This window comes from Harmonia axyridis, chromosome 2, assembly GCF_914767665.1.
Source record: "Harmonia axyridis chromosome 2, icHarAxyr1.1, whole genome shotgun sequence".
Lineage (NCBI taxonomy): Eukaryota > Metazoa > Arthropoda > Insecta > Coleoptera > Coccinellidae > Harmonia > Harmonia axyridis.
The window spans coordinates 35,150,167-35,176,073 of NC_059502.1; the positions used below are offsets into that span (position 1 = coordinate 35,150,167).

At 33.2% G+C, this 25,907-nt stretch overlaps 1 protein-coding gene across 7 annotated transcripts in view; it reads right to left on the reverse strand.

Annotated features, from left to right (window-relative positions):
* LOC123673203 (F-actin-monooxygenase Mical) overlaps positions 1-25,907 on the reverse strand; it is an 83,892-nt gene that overhangs the window by 43,455 nt on the left and 14,530 nt on the right. For 2 of the 7 annotated variants that reach the window (XM_045607658.1, XM_045607663.1), the window contains exon 3: positions 25,277-25,336. The exons of the other annotated variants lie outside the window; for them this stretch is intronic. The gene's annotated coding sequence lies outside the window, so the exon portion shown is untranslated. The remainder of the gene's footprint in view (positions 1-25,276; positions 25,337-25,907) is intronic. 7 annotated transcript variants of the gene reach the window in all.

A 25,907-nucleotide genomic window follows, 5' to 3' on the forward strand; every position in this document is an offset into this window, starting at 1 on the left:
GTTTTAAATGGCTTTTTGTAATATATCAATTATTGCAGTTTAATTTTTTTAACTTTTATCTTCCAAATTCAAAGATAGTTTTGTTGGCAAGGACCTACGTCGGATATCTCAAATATCGAAAGTTGTATATTCTCAACTTCTTGAAAGTAACAGCACAATTCTATTCAGGTGAAAATGATATGTAATCTGATTATTATAAATTCTAATTAAGTCTGGTACATTTAACATTTATCAAAGAAATTCTTTGTTAATGTGTAAGGCATTATACTTCCTCGTCCTTCGATCCTTGAAAGGTCGGCCCTCCACACTAAGTTATGTTTTTTTGGTCTTGTAACACAATATTCTCCCGAAAAGATCTAATTTGTCGTGAGGAACTGTAATGTCCCCCATATGAATATACCTACACCAAATCTCTCTTAAATCAAGTAAGAATAGGTCCCAATTCTTACCCCGTATGAATTGGCCGCCAGAGTGTAGCGTTAGATCTCGGATATTTGAATTTTTAAATGACATTATGGGTAAATGGTCTTTTATCAATCATTACGCTGGAGTATGAAGTTTTTAATAAAATTTAGATCGATTATAGCAATCATGAATTATGGTTCAATGAATATCACTGCTTTGAAAGCGTAGTTAAAAAGACAGGTACCAAATTGAGTGAACTTCGTTCACCATTTCAAAACAAATTGTTTGTCTAAAGTATGTTCATTTACCGATTTTACAGCTATGGTTTTTATTTTTACAGACTCCAAGACTATGAGAGGAATACAAATTTTAATGGAAATGTAAATGAAGTGATATGATATTGTTTTTATTGTTGCCCCTTTGACAGTTTATATAGTAATGTTATATACCTGGAAAAGTGTTTCGCTTGACTTAGATATAATAAAGATTAACACTTATTTTTTTGAAATTATACAAAGTGAATGACTGAGTGTGCTATAGTTCATAGAAAGTTTATATGATCATGAACTAGTACTTATAGTGGCTCTAGTATTTTATACTCATAATACGTTACTCTTTTATAGAGGGCAAGTTCACACATAGCACACAAAAGCATTATAATATTTTATGAATATTGCTATTGAATTAAAGAAGAAATTGTTCAGAGTATGTGTGAGTGTGCTGCTGGTAAAGGCCAAAAGTAGTTTGCAACAGCATAAGTTGTGTATGCTATGCAGTTTTAAGGTTCAAAGAGCATTCTTGAAAAAATATCTACATAAAAAAATAGATATAGCATAAATCCAACGTAAACAAAAAAAATAAGTTGCTCCCCTAAAAAAGATGAAAACCTACATTTGAGATAGAAAAGTACATTAACGCCAAGCGGAAAAGAAATTATGTACATATATGTGTTTTGATCCACGCCCTGATGACATTTGTGATACTGTACAATGGAATGATCATGTTACGAACAATGTTATCAACTATTGCTCTTCAGAGCAAACTTTTACAGGACCTCACGCAATAGCGGCTCCAACTGTGGACAGAAAAACGGTAGCCCCCTTTGGGCTTTGTAGAACTTAAGGCTGTTACATGGATATGCGGATACATAGACTGATAGGAAACCAATGCTGTTCCAGGCGGGCTAAAATGCATATTTCGAGACTGAAAATTCTAAAATCTTATTTATTGCTTCTACTACCTTCGATTGACTCGGAAGCAATAATTTCAGCGATTAGAAAGGAGTAACACAAAGAAAGTTTTTCGAAATTGTTCTTTGTCTTTTTGTATACGCCAATCTCTGAAACTACTGAACGAAGAACAGGTATATTGAGCTCTGTTTCGTTGAGGTCTGATGGAAGTAAAAAAAAGGTTGTCTTCATTTGAAGATAATCTTTCACGTGGTCAAAGTTGCGGGCCCAAACTATTAGAAATTAGGTTTTTATTTCCAAATTCATGAATTCTCCCTATTTCTGATATGATAAGACATGAACTGATGTCCCAATATTAAAACAATATTCAAACCTAAATTCGAGACTGTTCTTATGAAATTTCGAACTGAACGTAGTCTACATATTATACTCTAATCCTAACATAAATTTTCCAAAACATCCAAGAATACCGTTTCCTATTAGCTGATATTTTCCATTCAACGGTCCAATTTTGATTGATATTAATGCAGTACAATATATTAATTTCAACTTCCCATGAAGAGAATTCATTAATGGCTATTAGGAATACCTCCTAATAGACATGCTTGAAAAACATCACTATATTTCGTGATGCGGAAATCATAATTATCAGGTTTTAGCCCGCGAATTAATTCGAACAGACGCTCCGAATTAATTTCTGTTTTCAGTCTCAAGTACCCACAATGATAAGATAGATATTCGTCTTCAATCTATCCATATAGAAATGCCGTCATGGTTAGTTTACCAGTTTATTTGTTTTTTCTCTACAACTTCTCCACACAATCCCATTAGAAATTGAAAATACCGGGTAGATTATGTTTATTTATTCGTTCTAATGAATTGTTTGGTAGAAGCTGTGTGGTTTTAACACACGTCACACACTACACGATTTTTGTCGCCTCGATTAAAGATCTCATTTGATTCTTTGCGACACTTGGGAAACGCGACTTTTTGTTCGACGCGAGAAAAATCGCGTAGTGTGTAACGGGCATTACACCGGAATGAAACCTGTCGCGATTCTTATGTCGCGCGCGATCGCCTAAATAGGAGCGTACGTAAATATATAATCAAATGCATACTGCGCGATTTTTTACCGCCTGTCGCGGAAAGAGCTGCTCGGACAGTGCTTCAAGATCATCAACGTACGATTATAAAAATAAGTGTAGGAATCTATAGCGAACTATCAATTTCATTTGGTCAATGCAGAACCTGTGTTGAGACATTAATAAGGACAGATATGTTACAAGTTGGGATTCACGGCTTGGCTTGATATTCAAGCTTTTTGGCTCAAGCTCAAACTCAAATAGCTTGAGCTTGACTTGAAATCAACTCAAATTCAAGTCGAGTAGTAGTTTTCCAATGTTTGACGTGACATTGAAAAACTACTACTTGACTTGAATTTGAGTTGATTTCAAGTCAAGCTCAAGCTTGATCTTGAATGCCGTTCCGTGAATATGAAGCGATTTCAAGCGAATAACCTGGTTATCATTGGTAAGTACCAACAAAAAACCAACTGCATTCAAGCGCTTGTAGGTTGTGTCAAATGACGTCAATGGAGGATTTACCAGAAGGCTGAGTAGGCTGAAGCCTAGAGTGGCAAATTTCAAGGGGCATCAGATTGAGGTTATTAATTTTTCATTTTGATTTTTTACAGAATAGAAGAAAATTATTATATACACACAAAAAATGAATTTCGAGAATTGAAGAGAAGTTTGAATATTTAGGTAACAAAAATATAGTCCTATAAACAAATACTCAATATTTTAAGATCTTCGAATGAACAATTGCTAAACACATTGTAAAATTTACTAATGATTAAGATTTCTTACGATGACGTAATTGATAATTACATAATTAACCTCGAAAAAGATATTTATAATTCAACTCAAACTCTAATACAAACAGATAATTAAAAAAGGAATTTATTGTATTGTTTTTAAACTGTGATTGTAATGATCGGTATAATGTGTAATAAAAACGTTCGCCAAATGTTTTTTTTCTGAGTGAGCTTTATTTATATTATGTAAATATTTTATAGCTTTAAGACATACCTTACTTTAATAATAAAATGAATTTTAAAATCGAATTTTGCCAAAAAAAATGTGTTGTACTGTGGTAGACCGGGGGCTTTTCAATTGGCCTGTTAATAGAAAAGGATGGTGTTTAAATAAAATTTGGTTATGTTTGTTTTGATTTCAATACACACTGTATTCAAGCGGAAATTGGTTATTCGTGGTTATTCCTAACTAAAGGAAAAGACCAACAATAACTGCGGTCATTAGTGGTTATTCGGTTATGCTATTTCGATATTTTGTTTTTCTTTCAATTTCAAAACTGCTTAATTCGATCGAGATGAAAATTTGCATATAAATGTAGAATGACAATTTCAAGCCTGGAAAGAGAACAAGAACTTGTGCAAAACTTGAGTATGAGCCAAAATGTGTATCGCTCAACCAGAACCATGAAAAATTCCCCAAATTATCTTCTTAACTTTTTTTTTCTAATTTTTATTTAATACATAAATTCTACAAAGCATCAATACATTGATGCTCCCATATAATGAATATGTTTCGTAAAAATTAGCACAAAGCAAAAGTAAAAAACACCTATGATGAATGTGTCATTTTATAATTTTTAATTGATCTATTAAATAATTTTAAGGATTTTTTTCTTTTTCACTTCTTCTGGTGAGTTGCTGTATTCCATTGCAGCCTGGTAGATCGGTGAATTTTTGGCTTTATTTGTTCTTATATTATCTAGATGATGATTATTTATTTGTCCTGTCCAATCTTTTATTTATTTGTAAGTCTAATCTTTTTTGAGTTCTGTGTTGAACTTGAGCAGGCCATGCTCCATCTTGTACATTAGCTTACACTGCTCAACGACCTTTGTGACCTTCATGTTGGGTATATTCAGGGTATCATATAACTCAATTGTTGGAGTATCATATGGTAAATTGTATTAATAGGATGAATCCTAAGGCGTTTTTTTACATGTCTCTTATTTCAGCGACGGTATAAAATAGGGAAAGAATTTGTCGCCGACCCATTCTATAATTTGGAGTTGTGAACGACCCCTGCTACTATCGAGCACAAATTAATAACAAAGCAAACAATGTAATCTATATCACGGAAAAATCTATATAATTGGCAACAGAGAAGGAGCGATAATTTCTTTTAACTTTTGGTATTTTCGATATTTCACTCAAATTCTATGATTCTTACGATGCTATCAACCTACCCTGAAAATTTCAAGTTTCTAGGTCTAACCATTCGAGAATTATCTTGTTTACGGATGGACAGAAGAAATAGAATTTTGAATTATCGTTTTAATACCATTCCCTCGATTCTAAAATTACAGGCATTGTGACGAAATTATATAGCGCTTTGTTCGGGGAAAAAGCGCTCATAAATACGGTCAATTCGAAAGGTCTTTCTCCTTAAATTCGAAATGAATGTTCAATATTCATTCATAACATAATGATCTAGACAGAGAAGAAACATTCGATGCTCCTGTTTCTCCTAGAACTTGACCTATTAAATCATTTTGCTGGAAAACACTACATCTTGTTCGTATAAAAAACACAGAAATTCAATTCAATTTCCATATATATTAATCTTGATGAACCTAATTAATTATTGTCGAATAATTGATGTAATTTAATTTCATTGTTTCACATCGTTCCGCCTACATTACCAACAATTAAATGAGGAGTAGATATTTGAACATATATCAGAATATATGAATTCTGCTTGAGAACAATGAAAATTAATAATTATCATTATGGCAATTCAAATTTCAAAATTTTACATTCAGTTGATATTGACTATAAGAAATTCAAATTCAATTATTTAAGATTTCAAGTGGATAATATATCTTTCCAAGTAATAAAGTATCAAAGAACTCGAACAATATTATTTGCATAGTATCAGATTTTAGAAAAATCATAAAGCCAGAAACATACTAAAGTCGACCCGACGGAAAGCTGGCCTGACCTGATCGACGCGTCAATTGGACTTGTGTGCATACACTGCATACCTTAAAGCCCCACTTGACGCGTCAATTCACTTTTGTGAGCACACCAGTTCACCCCGAGGTACAAAGTGAAAAAAAAATAGATTATTCATATTATTAGGAGTACATAATGATCAAAATGTGCAGTAATTCTTCGAATAAGTTTGATGAGGAGTTAGAAGAAGCAACAGTAGCTGTATTACAATATACCCATAGAAAATATTCGGTAAACGAAACCTTTCAGAATGTGGTGAATTTCATACTCTCGTAGATTCTTCATGTTTTTCATGTGCATGCTTCGAATTCAACGCGTGAATAACCTCGACGAATCTAGATCCTCTAGATCGGTAGCCGACGGTCGCTGTCAACCAGCGTCAAGTTGGGCTATTATGTTACTTAGGCCCAGTTTCACCAAACAGCACTTGATCCCAGATTGATTAAACTCCGCTTGTTACTAAAGCAGGCTTAACAGTGTTTTCTGTTTCACCATGCATCAACCCGTCCGAAGATGATCGCGATTAACCAAATCGCGATTAAATAGTCAAACCATTTGGCAACGTTGTGAACAAAAAGTTATACAGTGTTCTGTATCGTATAAGCAGTGATGACCACCATTGGCGCTAGGTGTCAGGTGTCATTCATTCATAACTCATAACATTTCAAATCATTTGTCATCTTGTAAACAAAAAACAAAGTTAATTTTTGCCGAAAATGTCGAGTGATGTGCTTCGAAATGTCGGAAACTTGAAGAAGTTAAAAAGAAATTATCCCATTTCACAAAACCACACAGTCTGGAAAAAAAACTATATAAGTAATTTTATTAACTTATTTATTTTAATTAACAAGTTTAACTGCTTCTTGAATAATATTTCAATCAAACATATCAATAAATTATTCTTTGCAATAAATTTCATAAAACACAAAAACAAAGTTTACGTGTATTTTGAATGGGAAATATTGAGCCTATACATATAGTCATATTTCGATAAAATTGACCCAAAAATTAGAAATTTCCAGAAAAATCATTACATAGACAAGAGTTCCATACTGATAAATAATTATCAATCTCAACTTGAAAGGTTATAATCCTCCAAAAATGGCCGATTAGTGCTAAATCGCGATTGGTCGATTAAATGGCGCTTTGGAGTGTGGTGAAACGCTACATTACATTAATCGTGATCTAAGGCCTCACTTAAGAGCTAAGACAAGATTAAAGCATTTGGTGAAACTGGGCCTTAAAGGAAAACCAGTGTTTCAGATTTTCATGCGTAACAACGGTCTGCTCTTCTTCGACTAAATATCTTTCTGCCTTGAAAAATTACCCGACAATGAATACGAAGGCATAGACAATGACATTATCATTTTCAGAAACTAAGGATATCTTCGGTTTTCAAAACAGTTCAACACAAAAGTGTAGTTTTCTAACCTTGAAATACAATGTCTACAGAGAGCTTGAAATATTTTATATAAACAGTGAACTTAATAGATGAAGACTATAGGATGTTATATAAAATTACCCTTCTTGAGTACACATGTTGTAGTTCAATTTACTGAATTATGTTAGTTATTACCGAAGCTATTCAGGTAATATCATGAATAAATTTATAGTGGATAGAGAGAAAGAGAATGACGTTTCAGATAGAGTCCAACCTATATATTCAAACTCTAAACCTATATATGTACAAACTGCAACATAATTATCAACAGACAAAATAGATGTAATAATAGGCGTTCCATGGTTGTATCTAATGCTATATTCAATGAAAGTATGTTCCTGATAGTCTTGGTTTAAGCATACTATCCAGGGTACTTATGTAAAAACCAGTAGGGATAGATTTTGATGGCACAGACTATTAAAGTGAATTTTTCAGACGGAAAACAGTCCAGGAAAGTTCTTTGCATAGCGACGGATCAGAATACTGGATTAGCTTAATTTGTGTTATACGAGAAAGTGAGCATTTTTGAATGATTTCGGAAAAAAGTGTTTGTTGAAACAAATACGCAACTAAATATACCAATATACCGTTCCAGCGTTGTTTTGATTCATTTGTCTGAGATACACGGTATATACTAGAACTTAAATTCATTTAGATACAGATGCCTTCGTATTTGTATGAGAAAGAAGCCCGAAATTTGTTTTGATTGAATTTCTGTGCAGAATCCAAGGCGAAAAATAATAACAGTATTCTACTATGATTATGATCCCAAATTCAATAATTTGGTTAGTTATTTTCTTGGGTTATATTGTGTACAGACTCAAATTCATCAAATCCATTTCGTAAGAATATTCTACGATCATAAAAATCATAAGAACGATAGTTTAAAGCGAATGATAATGCATCCATTTTACGTGAAGTACATGGCACTGATTTTGGCAGTACACTAGTAGTACACTATACTGGGTGTAACAGGATTATGGTAGGTACACCCCACGTATCTACATTAGTTTTAAAGGTAATAGATTGTAATTTGGAATATCCCATTTACATAATGAGCGGCAATTTTTGATTTATAAATGATTTTTTTTCACTTCCGGTTTCGCCGGAAGTGATACCAACTTTCGATTTTCAAATGGAACACCCTGTCTATTATTACATTTCTGAAATCGGCATAATTTTCTGAATCCAATGATATCACACAAGTGACATTTCAAACGCCAAATTTTTTTATAATTCAATTTTCAGTTGTACCACGGTACCAATATGGTGCCATTTGAAAAAATTGAGTTTTATCCCAAAAACGATTACGATGAACTTTATTTGCTCATGAAAAACGCAATATGGTATTTTTGATCGGATTTCGATTTTTCTAGTATTAGACAGGTCAATCGGAATAATTCGGAACCATCATGGCACTCTTAAATGGAAAACGAAAAATTGAATTATAAAAAATTTCTACGTTTGAAATGTCACTTATGAGGTATCATTGGATTCAGAAAATTATGCAGATTTCAGAAATGTTATAATATACAGGGTGTTCCATTTATGAATCGAAAGTTGTTATCATTTCCGGCGAAACCGGAAGTGAAAAAAAATGATTTTTTTTTCACTTCCGGTTTCGCCGGAAATGATAACAACTTTCGATTCATAAATGGAACCCCCTTATCTCCGTTAGTTTCAAAGGTAATAGATTTAAATTGGGATATCTCATGTATATGAGATATCCCAATTTAAATCTATTACCTTTAAAACTAACGGAGATAAGGGGGTTGTACCATGATCCTATTACACCCGGTATGTTAAAAAGGAACTTTACTTCAAATACAAAATTAGGAAAGTACTGACGTGAAGTCTTGAGCTCTTGAACTCTCAATCATTCATTCGCCCATTGCACTCTTGGAGACTCGATAACTTTATTTATGTATATCCTAGGGTGCAATTGGCGCATGAATGAATGAGAGGGTTCAAGAGCTCCAGGCTTTATGGTTCACGTCAGTGTTCTCCTTAATAATCGAATCCAGATATTCTTGGAGCTGATAGGAAATAACAACCAGATGAAATTTGTAATGTTTTTCCATAAAAGGAGCGCGGCAACCCGACCTGAATCGCGCACAATAACAAATAAATCACCCTATACATCGATCTAGCAGAAATGCAATCGCACCTTACGATGAGATATTCGGTGACATAACAACCATGGGAGACCTTTCAAATCGAGAACCGAAGGTCGATTTAGCGGAAATGCATACCTTATATTTCGAAGCAGCTATCTGATCGGTATTCTATTTTCAGATCCACACGGTATCTAGAATAGCGCAACTTCTCCAGATTAAGATTTATGATATCTGATCACGTTCATGCGGCAATCCGGCATGAAATCGATTGCCTTTAGGTCCAATCATTCAATCTGAGGTAGATTCGCAGTTAGATATGTGTTAGAAGGTGTTAACAACTTCATATACAGGGTGACCCATCTGGCAGAACGGCTCCGTAAAATAGCAGTGAAAAAAGCCACTTTTTTCCAATTAATTTCGTTATTCAATCCCAAATATCTATTAAATTATGGATTATTATATTTTTCCTGAAAAATTGAGTCTGTCATCTGAATTTTATTGACAACCTCAGCTCTGACTTTGCGTTAGGATATTTTAATCACTCATTCATTCATGTGCATATGGCTTCGTTGGAGACAACAGATCCATATATAGATATATGAGGTGTGACTTGTAACCATCTAATTGTTGTCGGTTTTCAACATAAACATTCTAATGATTATTTCACATATACAAACTAAATTTCAGTCTTTGTAATCAGATGTTTTGAAACATTCATATGGTCGCCATATGAATTCGAAGAACTTGTATATGATAATTAATTAGAGAATAATAAATGTTATATTACTTAAACAAATTTTGCAGGAAGCTTGAAATTGTAATTCTTTACATACATGCCCTCGGTCTGATCTGTTGTCGCTGAAATATTAGGTGTTTTCGATATTCTGTTTGTAGTTCATTTTCTCTTCAACCCTTGGGCCATTTCTTGGCAACTTTTTTTGGATTGCAGATTGATTCCTCGGAAACATAAATGATCAAATTTAGTCCTTAGTTACTTTGTTTTTTGTTAAATACAGACGGGATCAAAAAGAATGAAGAATGAATTTTTACTCAGAACACCCTGTGAAGTGAATCGTTGACAAACGAGAATGTTTACGCATACTCAAATATTGCCTCATCTTTTCTGAGCATTTCCTATTTTTAATTATCGCTATATCTTAACTTTGAGATAAATTACAGCCCTTTGAAAAGATTCAGTACACTGAACAAAATTTGTTCGTTGTATTGAAGAATGACAATAATCAATTTGCTTCATTGATACAATGTACTTTTTGTTAGATAGTTATTTGGGCTGTTTCCATCATCTGATGGAAGATGATGGAAACAGCCCAAATAACTATCTAACATATAGTCCATCATCAATATCAAGACAACAATTAGAAATTCGGTATGGGCCCGAATTATACCAAGAGGTCAGGAAAGATGATGGAAACAGCCCAAATAACTATCTAACATATAGTCCATCATCAATATCAAGACAACAATTAGAAATTCGGTATGGGCCCGAATTATACCAAGAGGTCAGGAAAGATGATGGAAACAGCCCAAATAACTATCTAATATATAGTCCATCATCAATATCAAGACAACAATTAATGTACTTTTTCATCAATATCATGAAATTCCATTCTTCAACGTATCCTCAGATTTATTGATATTATGAATCATTGTTCATCAATATTCATAATATGAAGTATTTTTGGGGAATCAGAATTCAATACTAGAAAATGAAAAAAAAAACATTATAAACATAAAAATTCTGATTTGAAATAAACAAAAAAAAAATCAAAACCGAAACCCCTAGTCGGATTTTACCCATTTATGGACTTGATTGAGGCAGTCAAGAACAGAACCTTCCCTTAAAATTGCAAGTTTCTAGATCTTTCCGTTCGAGAGTTATCGTATATGGACGACTGGACGGTCAGAATCGAATTTTGGGATGGTTTCGTCATCAGTATCAGTATATTTGATCCCTTCCCAAGCCTCAAATTAGAAAAATACAGACACTGCAATGAAATGATGAAACAAGTCAAACTCAAATTGGGAATAAACACATTCAAATTGGAAATAATCAAATTCAAATTGGAACAACATTAATTTCTATGTAATTTTATTATTTCACTTTTAGTATTTGTAAAAAACATTCAATAATGTAATTTTGAAAATATTCTGGATGTTTCCTTTTGATATGAGCATTTTTTTGGTTTAACTTCGGTATAGATTAGTTCGCTATTCCTCTTTGACAAACAAAGATGCGTGAATTCCATAGAAAAAATCAAATTAAATAGCGATAAATGTCGTCCCAATTTGAAATTGATTATTCCCAATTAGAATGTGTTTAGACCCAATTTGATTTTTTCAAGTCTCAATTTGGAGTTGAAAAGGTATAGAATACGATAAAAGCCTTTCTTCGACGAATCGTTCAACCTCCGTTTACAAGTTATGTCACCGAGCTAACAGGTCACAATGTATTATTCACATCAGTATAATAGAGAACTCTCGTTTACTATATAAAAATAGCTTTATTAGTATTGTGCAAAACGTGTATTTCAAAATGTGAGAAACGCCAACATTTTGTAGATGTTCCAAAAATAAATTGTTTTCTTTCGATCGTGCTGAAGGAAGGTGGGGACGATTGGATTATTATGAAATAGGAAATAAAACAGGAAGAATTCATCATGAAAAATTAGATATTCAGGATTTTCCGTGTTTTGAGTCGTCGCTGTCTAGTTTCGTTACAATGAGAGTTTGTATTATGTAGAGCTGTCCGGCCGTAAACACAATAATTAATAATAATAATTTCAAATTTGCAGGGTAGGTTAAGATCGAGAACACCACGGTCAAGTCGAAAGTACGGATTAGATCGAGATGACTTTGGCATTCAGATGTAAAATAAGAGCCACAAGCGAAATATCATTTTGATCGCACTACCATAAAATTCAAGAAGAATATCGAAAAAAATACACATAAAACAATATTTCACTTATAACAGATCTGAACGAATCAAGATTCTGTGAAAAAGTGAAGAAAAACAGAATCAAGTAAAATTTTTTGTTCATCGCATCGCATCGCAACTTTTTTTTTAATTTTTGACCAACTTTTAAACGTATTCATTTTAGCAGTGACATATCGAGACTGGATTTTCCGAGTATTACCATAAAATCAATATAAAGAATTGGTCGTCAAAAATTTTTTCATTTTGTGTTCGATTTCGAAAAACTGTGGAAATAGCATGGTATAGTATATCCTGTATAGTCACTTGAACTAGTCTATAAAAACGCTTGGCCAGAGATAATTGCAAAACAGTCATAAACCATAGGCGCACACTTTTCAAACCCTTCAGTTGAAAATAATATTTTTGCGTAGGTATGGGACTCAGATGTCGATTCTTTCAGAAAACTTGTGACGTGAGTAGCTTTCGCTGTTACATAAAAAATGATACTATGTCATTTTACGGTGTTATAATTTGATTATTCTTTATTCTCGAACTGTAATATACTATCAAGGAATGTTATCAACGATGATGGACTGATCGTTGCATAGAATTATAAGGGCACGATGTTTGAGATTAATTCGGAAATGTACTGTCTGAAGATAAGACAAACTAGGGTAGAATAGGTGCATGACCTTGAGGTCCTGAGTGACATCAAGTCACTCAAAAAGTTTTTTGGAAAAAACCTTTATTTTTTATTCATTCAGTAAATTTTACGTAGGTATAAAGAGTGAAGGGTCTCAAGCAAATCCTATACTCAAAGAGTTATCGAGAAAAAACTCGAATTGAGGAAAAATGCAATTTCTCATTGAATAGAGTAGTCTATGCTTTCAGAAAACATAAAAAGAAACTAAAAAGTCGAAATTTCATGAATTGAAATAAATTATTCTTTAAGATGGTTGAAAATCCATAAACCAATAAAATTTTCAATTACGAATAATTAATGACATTTCATGAAATTTCAAATCTAGTTATCCAAGTTTCGATTTTAGTTTCTATGTTTTCCGGAAGTCATAGACCGAGTCATAGACTACTACACTCAGTTAGAAATTGTAGTATTTCTAGTATTAAATTTTTCGTATTCAGAATCAGAATAAATATTCAAAGATATATGTAACCTATTATTAAAACTGTCCCGACTGATGGCAGGAAATGGTGAAATATTTCTATATTATATAAAATACTTGATTGATTTTTCGATCTGGCTACGTAGCTGCTAATTTGATGTACTAAGAGATTCAACATCATATGCCTATTCTACATGATTTCTCAAACCAGTAATAACATTGTTAAAATCAGAAAATGTAATGAAAATTTTGTCGGTTAATCTCATTTTAATCAATTCTTCCTTCAGTGGAATGAAGATATTTAGGATGCGAAATCATTTTCTTCAGAACCCGTCATATATCAATTCTGACTTTGAAAGTAAACGGAGGAATAGATTTGATTGTGAAATATTCATCTTTTTTTTACATGAGCCATAGAATTGTGCCGAACATCATAGTCGAAATAATTAAAAGCATCAGTCACACAACGAACTAAAACTACGTAAAAATGAATTTCAATAATACCCCTATGGACCACACTGGTCTATGCGAATTATAAGAAAGTAATTAAGAGGTGATAGATGCAGCCAATGAGTGTAACCAAAAACGCTCTCAAAGTGGAAAGGGGAATACGAGGGGAAATATTCAGCCAATAAGATCAATCTAATCGGGACATTCTTGTTTCCAAGACGATTTACTAAATACCGGGGTATATTCGAGAGTATTGATAGCAATATTTTCATAAATTCCAAAGGAATTTCTGAAAACTTGGACAACCCTTGTATAATTGAAATATTCAGGCTTCCTTCAAGTGACTTTGGATATACTATACCAATCAAATGAAAACATCGAATTTCAATCACATACAGCATGATACATCGTCAAAACCGTGAATTAATGGCAACAGTAGGGCGGGCAACTCTCCTAGCAGTAACAAGAATTTGTTTAATAGGTACCAAAAACACACTAGGTGTGATGTAATTTCATACCTAAAAAAATAGAATACATGATTTCATCTTGAATGTTGATATGATAATCTAATGCGAACATGTGATTCTAATTATTCAAACAATAATTCCATAACGCATACACATGTTATTGTTTCCATTCTGTTGTTTACTAATAACATAAGATGTTATTATAAATGAATAATTCTTCGCAAGTACATTCCCATTCAACTAATTATCGTAGGAGGTTTCAAATGTCTAGTGGAGTTAGCTAGAGTTTCCGGCAGATAATATCATCCCGAGAATGATGAAGAACGATGGAAATTTTTCATTATTGTTTATTATTTTCACAGATGTCAGGAAATCCTTCTTCTATATTACATTTTTTTTTTTATTAAAGAAGAAATTTGTTTGTGAGGTTCGATTTCGGTATTTATCTTCATGAAGTAATTATAAAGAATGCAATAAAATGAGTGATTAATGAAAATAGAAAAAAACCGAAATACTAAAGAACGAATGTACAGAGTGTTCCTTAATAATATGCTAATATTTAAATGGGCGATTCTTAGAGCGATTTTAAGAAAAAACTTCACAGGAACGTATGTAGTAAACGTGGTAATTTTTTTTAAAATCTTTTTTTTATAACTGCAATGATTCTATCGCAGATATTTCTATCAATTTTCATTGCATCAAGATAAAATTTTTTAGGTATAAAAAATTCATCAGTAATATGAGTGGCGTCTGTATAGACTTTGCTTCGAATATTTTCAGAAAAAAAAATGGTACGACACTGCTTTTACGGCTGACATTTTTGAAAAACCTATTGCGAGATCCTTTTTGACAAATATGCGGCTTAAAAATTTCAGAAACACATTTTTAACTATATATCTCTGAAACGGTAATTAATTTCTACGGTCTGTTTTGAGTATTGTATAAGCCATAAGAATAACTGCAAAAAACGTTTAAGAATTTTTCTAATATATCTAATAGAAACCCAGATATAGCGAAATATTTGAAACGATCATTTTTCAGAAACGCCCTGTAACTTTAGAAAAAATTATGGAATCCATGAACAGCTTTCTGTAATCTCATTTCTCTAGGTCTTTTAGGCCCAGTTTCACCAAACAGCACTTGATCCCTGATTGATTAAACTCCGCTTGTTACTAAAGCAGGCTTAACAGTGTCTTCTGTTTCACCATGCATCAACCCGTCCGGAGATGATCGCGCTTAACCAAATCGCGATTAAATAGTCAAACCATTTGGCAACGTTGTGAACAAAGAGTTATATAGTGTTCTATATTGTATTAGCAGTGTTGGCCACCATTGGCGCTAGGTGTCATGTGTCATTCATTCATAACTCATAACATTTCAAATCATTTGTCATCTTGTAAACAAAAAACAAAATTTTTGCCGAAAATGTCGAGTGATGTGCTTCGAAATGTCGGAAACTTGCAGAAGTTAAAAAGAAATTATCCCATTTCACAAAACCACACATTCTGGAAAAAAAACTATATAAGTAATTTTATTAACTTATTTATTTTTATTATCAAGTTTAACTGCTTCTTAAATAATATTTCAATCAAACATATCAATAAATTATTCTTTGCAATAAATTTCATAAAACACAAAAACAAAGTTTACGTGTATTTTAAATGGGAAATATTGAGCCTATACATATAGTCATATTTTGATCAAATTGGCCCAAAAATTAGAAATTTCCGGAAAAATAATTACATAGACAAGAGTTCCATACTGATAAATAATTATTAATCTCAACTTGAAAGGTTGTAATCCTCCAAAAATGGCCGATTAGTGCTAAATCGCGATTGGTCGATTAAATGGCGCTTTGGAATGTGGTGAAACGCTACATTACATTAATCGTGATCTAAGGCCTCACTTAAGAGCCAAGTCAAGATTAAAGCATTTGGTGAAACTGGGCCTTAGTTATCGAAATGCTTTCAGTGGGCATCGGATTTGGGACACCGTGTACAAATGCATGTCATCATTTTAAGAGATGATCTAGGTTAAAAAACCCTTGCTTCGAGATCTCTGCATAAACTGATAATTGACAAAATTGTCATTGTCATTCTCAAAAGCTGAAAAAACGTAAGATATAACAGTTCAATGTAATGTCTTCATCAAATACGAAAAAATGAAGAGGGGTAAATTTTCAAGTAAGTTCTTCCTAAGTGAAATAAAAAAAAAATGATTTTCTTCCAAATCATTCAAAAGGTTTTGCAATAAAAGGTAACAACTTCAAACATGATCATCTCTTAACTCAACGGTTGTAAGGCGAGATCGAGCACAACCATTATCCACTTGATTCAATTCAATTAAGATTAACAACAATTCACAGCTCATTTAGAGTTTTCTGCACCCATATAAACGGTTCTCAACGATGCGGAAAAACTGCACTAGAATTATGAAGCTACATATAAGAGAACTTACAGTGTACTAAAAAATATACTAACCTCACTTCATTAACACAATAGATAAGTCCGACGAAATGAGTTTGTGAAACAAAAATAGAATGTGTATATTATATCTAAATAAGAAGGCTTGAAAAAGGGCACTGCCCGAAACGTTGCCTATCGAATGACAGTTCATATCGTAAACAATGAATATATTCAGTAACAATAACAACCCTGAAATCAAATTTCACCTTACAATAAAAAGTGAACAGGGTAAATAATTAAATCAATAAAAAATATACTGAGAGTGTATTTTAATTTTCAGTGCATGGCATGAATATCGAAGTGTATATTTAGTGGCAGATCCGACCAATTTTAAATTGCTTGTAGATGAATATTAACAACAATTTCAAGCTTGATGCAAAATTTCATGTTGATCGCGTGACTAGAACTATAGAAAATTCAATAATAATAATTGAAAAATAATTCCAATGTTTCCAACAGATTCGACTAGGTTAAAATTCAGTTTGGATATGTGAAATAATCACTCGAATCGCCGAATTTCATGATGAACGTCTCATCCAAAATTTCATCAAAATAAAATAACCGACAACAATTGTCCGCTCCCCTCAAAACGATGTTGAAACCGGCATTGTTCAAATCATACTATCATAATTTAACAAATAGTATCTTATTTCATGGCTTTTGAATGAAGGAGCGCTCAAAAAGTCCTGGTTTCAGTCTTCGCTTCCTTGACTTTTTTCAATATTCTACTTGAATTTTCTATGGTTCAGACGACGTTAGCAACCCAAAATTTCGCGCAAACTTGGGATTTTTATTCTATAAATTTTGTATAATATATATGTTTTAAAGAGCTTAAGAACTTCAAATAATAATAAAAGGCAGAAATTAATTTTTTATTGTTATAATCTGGTAGATAATTTTATGACGGTTTTTTTTTAATATGCTTTTCGGCATATGCCCACCGCAGCTACGAGTTACATAGTCATTGTTTTTCCCAAAAAATCTGGCCGTATGACGTCAATGATGGCTTGAATATCAGGTTTCACTGCTTCAAGAGTTGCCGGTTTGTTGGCATATACTAATGACTAATGGATTGTCAAATAACTTTGCTGGCAGTTGTTATGTAAAACCATCCCTTGAGTTTTTCAAATTATGTAGAACAATTTTAACAAACATTGCCTGTTGTACGCTATGTAGAGTGTTGGTATCAGCATGATTATGTACCTAATTGATAGGACTTTACTTATCAAACAGGATTCAGGTTTTACAAAACTCGAGTGATGATTTCACATAACAACTGAACAAACTAACAAGTTATTTGGCAATACTGGCACCAGCGTACTACTCAAACAAAAAATAAAAACGATGTTCAAATTTACGTAGCTAGACTTTTTTCTTTCTAACTCTATAAGGAGAACTAATATGGCATCCATAAGAAAAAAAATGACAATCTCGTCTCTGAAACAATGGAAAACAGAAAAAATCTGAAGACGACATTAGAATCTCCATATTGAATAATGGCTACAAACCAGATTTCGTGAAGTTATCTCCAAAAACAGATGAGTTAAACAGAAAAAAAAAAAAAATTAGTTTTTACGATATATCTCGGGAACCATTGGAGTTATTTGGAACTTTTTTGTAAATCAAGTCACCCTGTATTTCTATCAGTTTTCGATATCCTGTAGTACCCCTCTGAATAGTTTTAACCATGTATTATTCTGATATTAGGCCAATTGAAAAGTCCCCGGCCTGATGCACAGATGACAGAGCTAGCATCAAATCCATACGATTTTTAGTTAGAACCAACCTTCAAACGATACGTGTCAAAATTTGACATCAGTCCAACCATTAGTTTGTGAGATATTGCGTTGTGAGTGTAGCTACTTTTGTTATTTGAAAAAGCATGAGAAAGCTGTGTGCAAAATGGGTTCCGCGCGAGCTCACAATCGATTAAAAGCAACAACATGTTAATGATTCTGAGCAGTGTTTGAAGCTGTTTAAGTGCAATAAACCTGAATTTTTACGTTGATATGTGACAATGGATGAAACAATGGCAAAATTGCATGAAGTGGGCTTCGAATTGCTTGTGCAATTCGCCAGATCTGGCCCCCAGCGACTTTTTCCTGTTCTCAGACCCCAAAAAAATGCTCGCTGGAAAGAAATTTAGTGCCAATGAAGAAGTAATCGCCGAAACTGAGGCCTATTTTGAAGCGAAAGATAAATCGTACTACAAAAATGGTATCGAAAAGTTGGAAGATCGCTATAATCGCTGTATATGTATGTAAATATGTTGAATAATGAAATCTAATTTTGCCAAAAGAAAAATGTGTTTTACTATGGTAGACCGAGGACTTTTCAATTGGTCTGTTACATTAAAGGTCGAGAATATAGAATAATCAAATTGTAACACAGTAGAAAAACATAGTAAAGCATTAATGATATGACAAAAAAGCTATTCTCGCCGCGAAATGTTTGAAAGAATTGAGATAAGAATTTATAACAATCGCATAAATATTATTAGGGTTCAAAAAGCATGCGCCCATGGTTGCGGTATAACATCAAATGAAAAGTGGACAAGCGTTTTTATAGTCTTTCAAGTAAGATTGGAAGAACTATACAATTTAAAACATCCTGTATATGCGCCTAACGCTGCTCTACTATCTTGATCAAGTAAATGAACAAAATCTGATTCGCCTAATTCTACGATTTCGTGTCGTCGAGTTCCAAGAGACAAAACGAACGGAAAAACTCCAATGGCGTCAGACGAGAAACGGGAAAATTGATTCTGTACGGCGCGCCGCGTCATGAGCGTCAATGAATCAGCATTCAGCACCCGCGTCGGAAGGTCAAGCGGGTAGATTATTAAACTTTTCTCCCGTGACAAAACATCCAAGTTCATTGGATTTTTATTTTTAACCGACAACGCATCGCATTTGTGAGGAAGTTTTATTCGCGAAATTGCTCGATATTTACGTTAGTCAGTTGAAGAACCCGTCAAGAATAAACTGATAGCGTTTGTTTGTCAACAATAAGTAGCGGAGAAAGGGGAAGCTCTTTTGTATCGACTTCGACTGTGTTGTCTAGGGAGCTTCTTCGGAGATATCTTCATTGATATTGCCTTGGAGAATTCGTGATTTTTTTATTGCATTTGTACAATTCATTTCGTATTTCTCTAATTCTGTGGCAAATTCGTTTATTCTGCCATACCCTGTTGAAAAAAATCACGCAGAAATATGTCAGTTTCGCGAAGATTGTCTTGGTTTTATCTATCATCTGTCAAATTTGTGATACAGAAAAAGGTACTTCCAATCATTATTTCTCAATGCAAAATCATTTATTATGAAAATATTACGTTAATTAAAGAAAAAACCGGTGCTTGATAGAAAATAATATTAGATAGCTTTTTTGATGGCAATTTCGGCAATATGCCATACCGTGGGTGAAAAGTCAACGGTTCATGAGTTATTGGGATTCTATTTGAAAAAATGGTGGCGATGAGGACTCTTATTTTTTGGAATATTCCAGCAAAAAAGCTTTTTTCCAAAAAATTTTTTCCTTTTTCGATTCTGCAAATACGTAGTATCATAAGACAGTTTGCGGCTTGGACCAAAAATGTACGGGGTGTTTATAAGAAGATCATGAACTTGGACAACTCAAATTCATCAAAACTCAAGATTTTCAAATTAGAACCTCTATTTTTTATTATTTCAATCGATTCTACGTACAAAAATAGTGGGGGTTACTTAAGCAAAACCCTTCACCTTAAATGAATACTTTAAGAGTTTTCGAGGAAGAACTTTAAATGATGAAAAACCGATATCAGCACTGAGTGAATAACTGTCTGTGACCGGAAAACACAGAAAGAAACTAAAACTCGATGTTTGGATCACTAAATTTTACATTTAATGAATTATAATTGATTTTTCGTTGGGATTGTTGAGAAATCCATAAGCCAATACAATTTTCAATTACGAATAATTCATTACAATTCTTGATATGTAAAAATTAGTTATGGAAACATCGAATTTTAGTTCCTTTCTGTGTTTTTCGGAAGTCACAGACTACTCCTCACAGTTATAAATAGCGGTTTTTCTTTATTTGAAGTTTTTCCTTGATAACTCTTGAAGTATTAATTTTCAGGTATAGGGTGTGATTAAGTAACCCCTACTATTTTTGTACGTAGAACCGACTGAAATAATAAAAAATATAGGTTCTAATTTGAAAATCTTGAGTATTGATGAATTTGAGTTGTCCAAGTTCGTGGTCTTCTTATAAACACCCTGTACATTTTTTGTCCAAGCCGCAAACAGTCTTATAATACTACGTGTTTGCAGAATCGAAAAAGAAAAAAAAATTTCGAAAAAGCTTTTTCTGCTGGAATATTTCAAAAAATGAGAGTCCTTATCGCCACCATTTTTTCAAATACAATCCCAATAACTCATGAACCGTTGACTTTTCATTCAAGGTATGGCATATTGCCGAAATTTTCATCAAAATAGCTATCTAATGATGCAATAATATACTGGATGTGCCATTTGAAATAAGGAAGTAGTAGTCTGTTTCCGGTATAACCGGAAGTTGTGGAGATCTGAAAATATTTTAGGGAGGAAGATCATCGTCTTAAACCCCAATATGCAAATTTTCAGTTTAAAATTATGATCAGTTTTCCATAAACGTCTAATAGGCCATCCCGGTGAATCACCCTGTATAAACCATAAAAATTACTTAAACAAAATTTTAGAATTTCTCGAACCTTTCGAACTGAATAGCTAAATATTTTTCAGAAACTTTTTTAGAATCAAGAACTAGGTATCTGTTGTATCTTTTTATTTCGAAAAAAAAGATCGGGGGTCCTTGAAGATTTTTTCTCCAAGTCTTAAAATTCCCGAGATGCTTTCACTAACAGTGAATTTGGGACAGCCTGTGCAAAAGTTTCATTCTAAAACTCGTTCATCAAAAATTGAGAATTGAATATTCCACTTTTACACAAATTTCATGGTTATATTTGATCATTATACAGGGTGTCCCGGGAAGAATGCGACAAACGGATACCATCAATGAAAGCCCTCATTGAGGACTAGTATCAAGAGGTTTCAATCGCCTGAGTGCCTTCGTTTGGGATATACAGGATGATGCTCATCTTATGAGTGAAGTTTCACGTTCAATAACTCTTTAACTGATCGTCCGAATAATTTCAAATTTTGAAGTTTTGCCACCCTTCATTATCGCTTTCTGAAATCGAATAAATCAGATCCAGATAAGAAAAATTTTAGCCTTTTCTCTTTGCATGAATATTGGATCATCCTGTACGTAAACATTATATTTTTTTTTCGTTTTCGTAAACACAAAGAATTCATTCATAATAAAAATTCTAATTCTCTGCTTGGCACCTCCATACAGGGTGGTCAATAAACATTCCCTTAAGAGTGAAATTTCATAGTTCAATGAATCTTGAAGTTATTTAGACTGAAGGACTTCGATCGATGGCCAATACAGAACAGTTATTATATTATTACTCCTACAGAAGGATCATTCTAAAACACGTTCATTCAAAAACTTTCCACTCCGTGGCTCGTTTGTGAATTTTTATATCGTGAAAGAATATCAACGCCTTCTTCACTTGTATTATAAATAACTATCAACTCTTCTTTTTTTGTCCACAAATGTCATGAACAACATTCTCGATCCTAAAAGATCAACAGACGATTTTAGTTTTCATTATTAATAATTAAATTATGGATGATTTCCGTCTTTGGCGAGTGTAGGTAGAGTACTTCTTTGACATGATTCGCTAGTTGATTTGATTTTATATAATCATCCATATGATTGTCTCGAAACAAATGTTAAACCTAGTGACGTCATCGTCATCACAAGATTGAATAATGAAAATGGTGAATGACCTGATTTCGATAATATAGAATAAAATTTTAAAATCTATTTATTCTAAATATTTGATCATTTCAGAGCACTCGTCCCCCGAACAGAGCAGAGCGCTGTATAATTTCTGCACGATGTTTCGAATTTTCAGCTGGAAATGGTCTCAAGCGATAAGGTCCGATTAATTGATGACGAATACGTTCTCAAATTCGATTCTGTCCATCCGTGAACACGATAATTTTCGAATGGGAAAACCTAGAAATTTTCAGCATTCTGGGAATATGTTCGTTCGAAATATTATTTTCTTGTTAATTCCGAAATTTCAAATTCGATAGGGATAAAATTTCGCATCGACACATAAAATAACAATCAAAAGCTCCATCGTGCAATATTTCATGTTGATCACGTCCCCAGAACCAAAGAAAATTTAGGAAGAATATCAGAAAATTACTCATTTTGGCAACATATTCAATTTTTGATCGCATAACTAGAACTTAAGCAATTTTGAACAGGATATCTATCAAAAAGAAAACTAATACTTCAGTGATAACATATCCGTTTTTTGCAAGTACTTAAATGTATAATAACTATTTGGAGCTTGTTGCAAAATGTCTTGTTGATCGTTTGACCAAAACCTTGACCTAGAATATTGAAAAAAAATTTGAAAAAAAATGACGAGCTTCTAAGCGCTCGTTCATTAATGCTCTCAGATACAACATATACCTATATACAGTTATGTGGTTTCCAAGGGTGTAATTGACGAATGAATGAATGTGCAGTTTCAAGCTCATTTAATCAATGCTTTCCTCTTTCTTCTTTTTCGATATTCTCTTGAATTTTTTATGGTTCTGACGACGCTATCAACACGAAATTCTGCAGGAAACTTGGAATTTCTACTCGGTCATTTGATATAGAAGATATATGTGGTCCCCAAGTGCCCTAATGTCCCATAAATCAACGAGCGTTCGGAAGCTCTCTACTTCACGTCGGTGCTTTGCTGTTTTTTTTTTTTTTGTAATTCTTCTCGAATTATTATAATGATTACGCTGAAATTATTATGATGTCACATAATATCAACTATGTAGGATCTGTTGCCACTGAATTATGAGGGTTTGTGTTTTTTCGATACTCTACGATTTTCTACTGAAGTGATCAACATGAAATTTTGCATAAAGCAGAAAATGGCTATTCGATATCTATATACACGCTGAATCTCAACTAGATTCGATCTGTAATCCCAGAAATATTATGTTTTACTTTTCTAATATCTGCTTGAAATTTCAATGGTTCTGATAAATTAATCAGTTTGAAATTTTGCACGGAGCTTGAAATTGTTACTTCTTATCGACACCCAAAAACTCTGTTGTTTTATGGTACCGACAAAAATTATATTTTTTTTATAACCTTCTCAAATTTTCTATGGTTCTGGTAATGCGATCAACATGAAGTTTTGTATGAGGCCTTGAATTGTCATTCTACATCTACATCTCGATCGAATATGCAGTTCTGAAATGAATAGGAATACGATATTTCGAACGGCCATATTCACTAAAGCTCTAGTCGAATTTTGCCCATTAGCGAACTAAACCTAGGCATTCGAAATCTGAACCTATCTTAACAATTTCAAGCTTCTAGCTCTTTTCGTTCGTCCGTCATCGTGTTTACGGCCAGACGGAGGGACATCCTTGAATTTGATCACGAATTCGTCATCAGTGAGTCGAAGTCGATCCTTATCGTTTGAGACCATTCTTGACTCAAATTTGATGAATATAGACATTGCGACGAAATGATCTGTTCAGCGAATGAGCGCACAAAAGTTGTTTTTTGTGAAAACGCCGAACAGCATTTGGAAAAACAGCTGGATCATCAGTAATATTTGACCGAAAACAGAATCATAAAATGGTAACATTTGTAGCAGTGGCACTCAAATTCAGTTTTCGACATATATATTTGAAAAAATATCCAAAAAATTAAGTTACTTTTGCTAATACTAGTTTAACACAAATAATATTATTCCGACAAGCTAGGACCAAATTCACATTGAATAACATAAAGCTTACAGATTGATAATGATGCAAATACCTGAATTTTAGCGGAAATTTTCCAAGAAACTTTATTTTCTATAATCTATCAATATTGTTAACGTCAAAATATTATTGGGAACTATGGTCTACACCAAAACGAATTCTTTCACCACTCAAAGAGATCAAAGAGGTCTTGACAACACAATCACATCATAATTTGAAGCAGGAAATAAGATCGACAGGTAAAAGGAAATATTTTAATTATTTAAGGATGTCCTGTGATACTCTTAATAAATGATTGGATAGGTTGAAAAAGAGTTTCCTAAAAACATTTCAACTCAGTATACGAAGAAATAAGTATCAATTAACCACAAATCCATTACTTACTTCTTCGTATTCCTGTTCAAAAAAATTCGATATTTTCTGCCTCATACCACTGATGTTGTTATTGTCAGTCACTATACGCAAATAAATACCCCCTAGGTTTATACCTAAGCATAGTTCGTGACGACCGGAAAAAACATATCCATATGTATGAGCACTGCTACAAGACTTGTAATGCCACCATAGTATGTCGAATACCGATTGTGTCTATGAACAGTCTAAGGTGGTTAGAAGAGTGGACGAGCATCGATCTCCATTCAAAAAATCGACAAAATAACCACTGTTCTGACAACAGGCCATGAGTGTGTCTCACTTCACACACACAAACATTGCCTAAACAGACTCAAACAGAGAATGAATAAAATCTTACCGAAAGAAATCCAACTTATGCGGGTCACATACTAGAGATCACACAGCGCGTCTCGTTAGCCTGTAAATAGAAACCCAACGTTTGAAATTCGAACCAATTAGCTAATTAATAAAGTACGATCGTTTGTCGATGAATCGGCCGGATAAAACTTGCGACTTTCTCTCAAAACAGACACCGGGAAAAAGAGAACACTTTTCCGTGCTGCAATATTACGGTGAAACGAAATCGTATATATATTTTTGTTTTATTAATAGTTTCTGAGAACACCACCAACATTCACACACTGAAATGGCACAACGTCAGAAAGCTAAGGGCGAGAGCACACCGGCGGATCGAATGTGGGTTTGGGAGATCAATCAAAAATGCAGCGAGTGTTTGAGTTGTTTACTCAATATTAGATAAATTTGATCCCATGCGCTGAAAAATGGTTATATTTATTCATGATATAAGCTGTGATTTTGAAACCAAACTGAATGAGGAATGGAATAAAATGATATTTCAAGTCATATAGAGGATTTTCCTAAAAATAGATAGATCTTTAAGGGAGTGAATGTTAATGTAGAATAAATGACACTCGGTTTTATAAACTGTGGCTAAAATGTTTACGTCACATTTCTATATTGGATGAAAC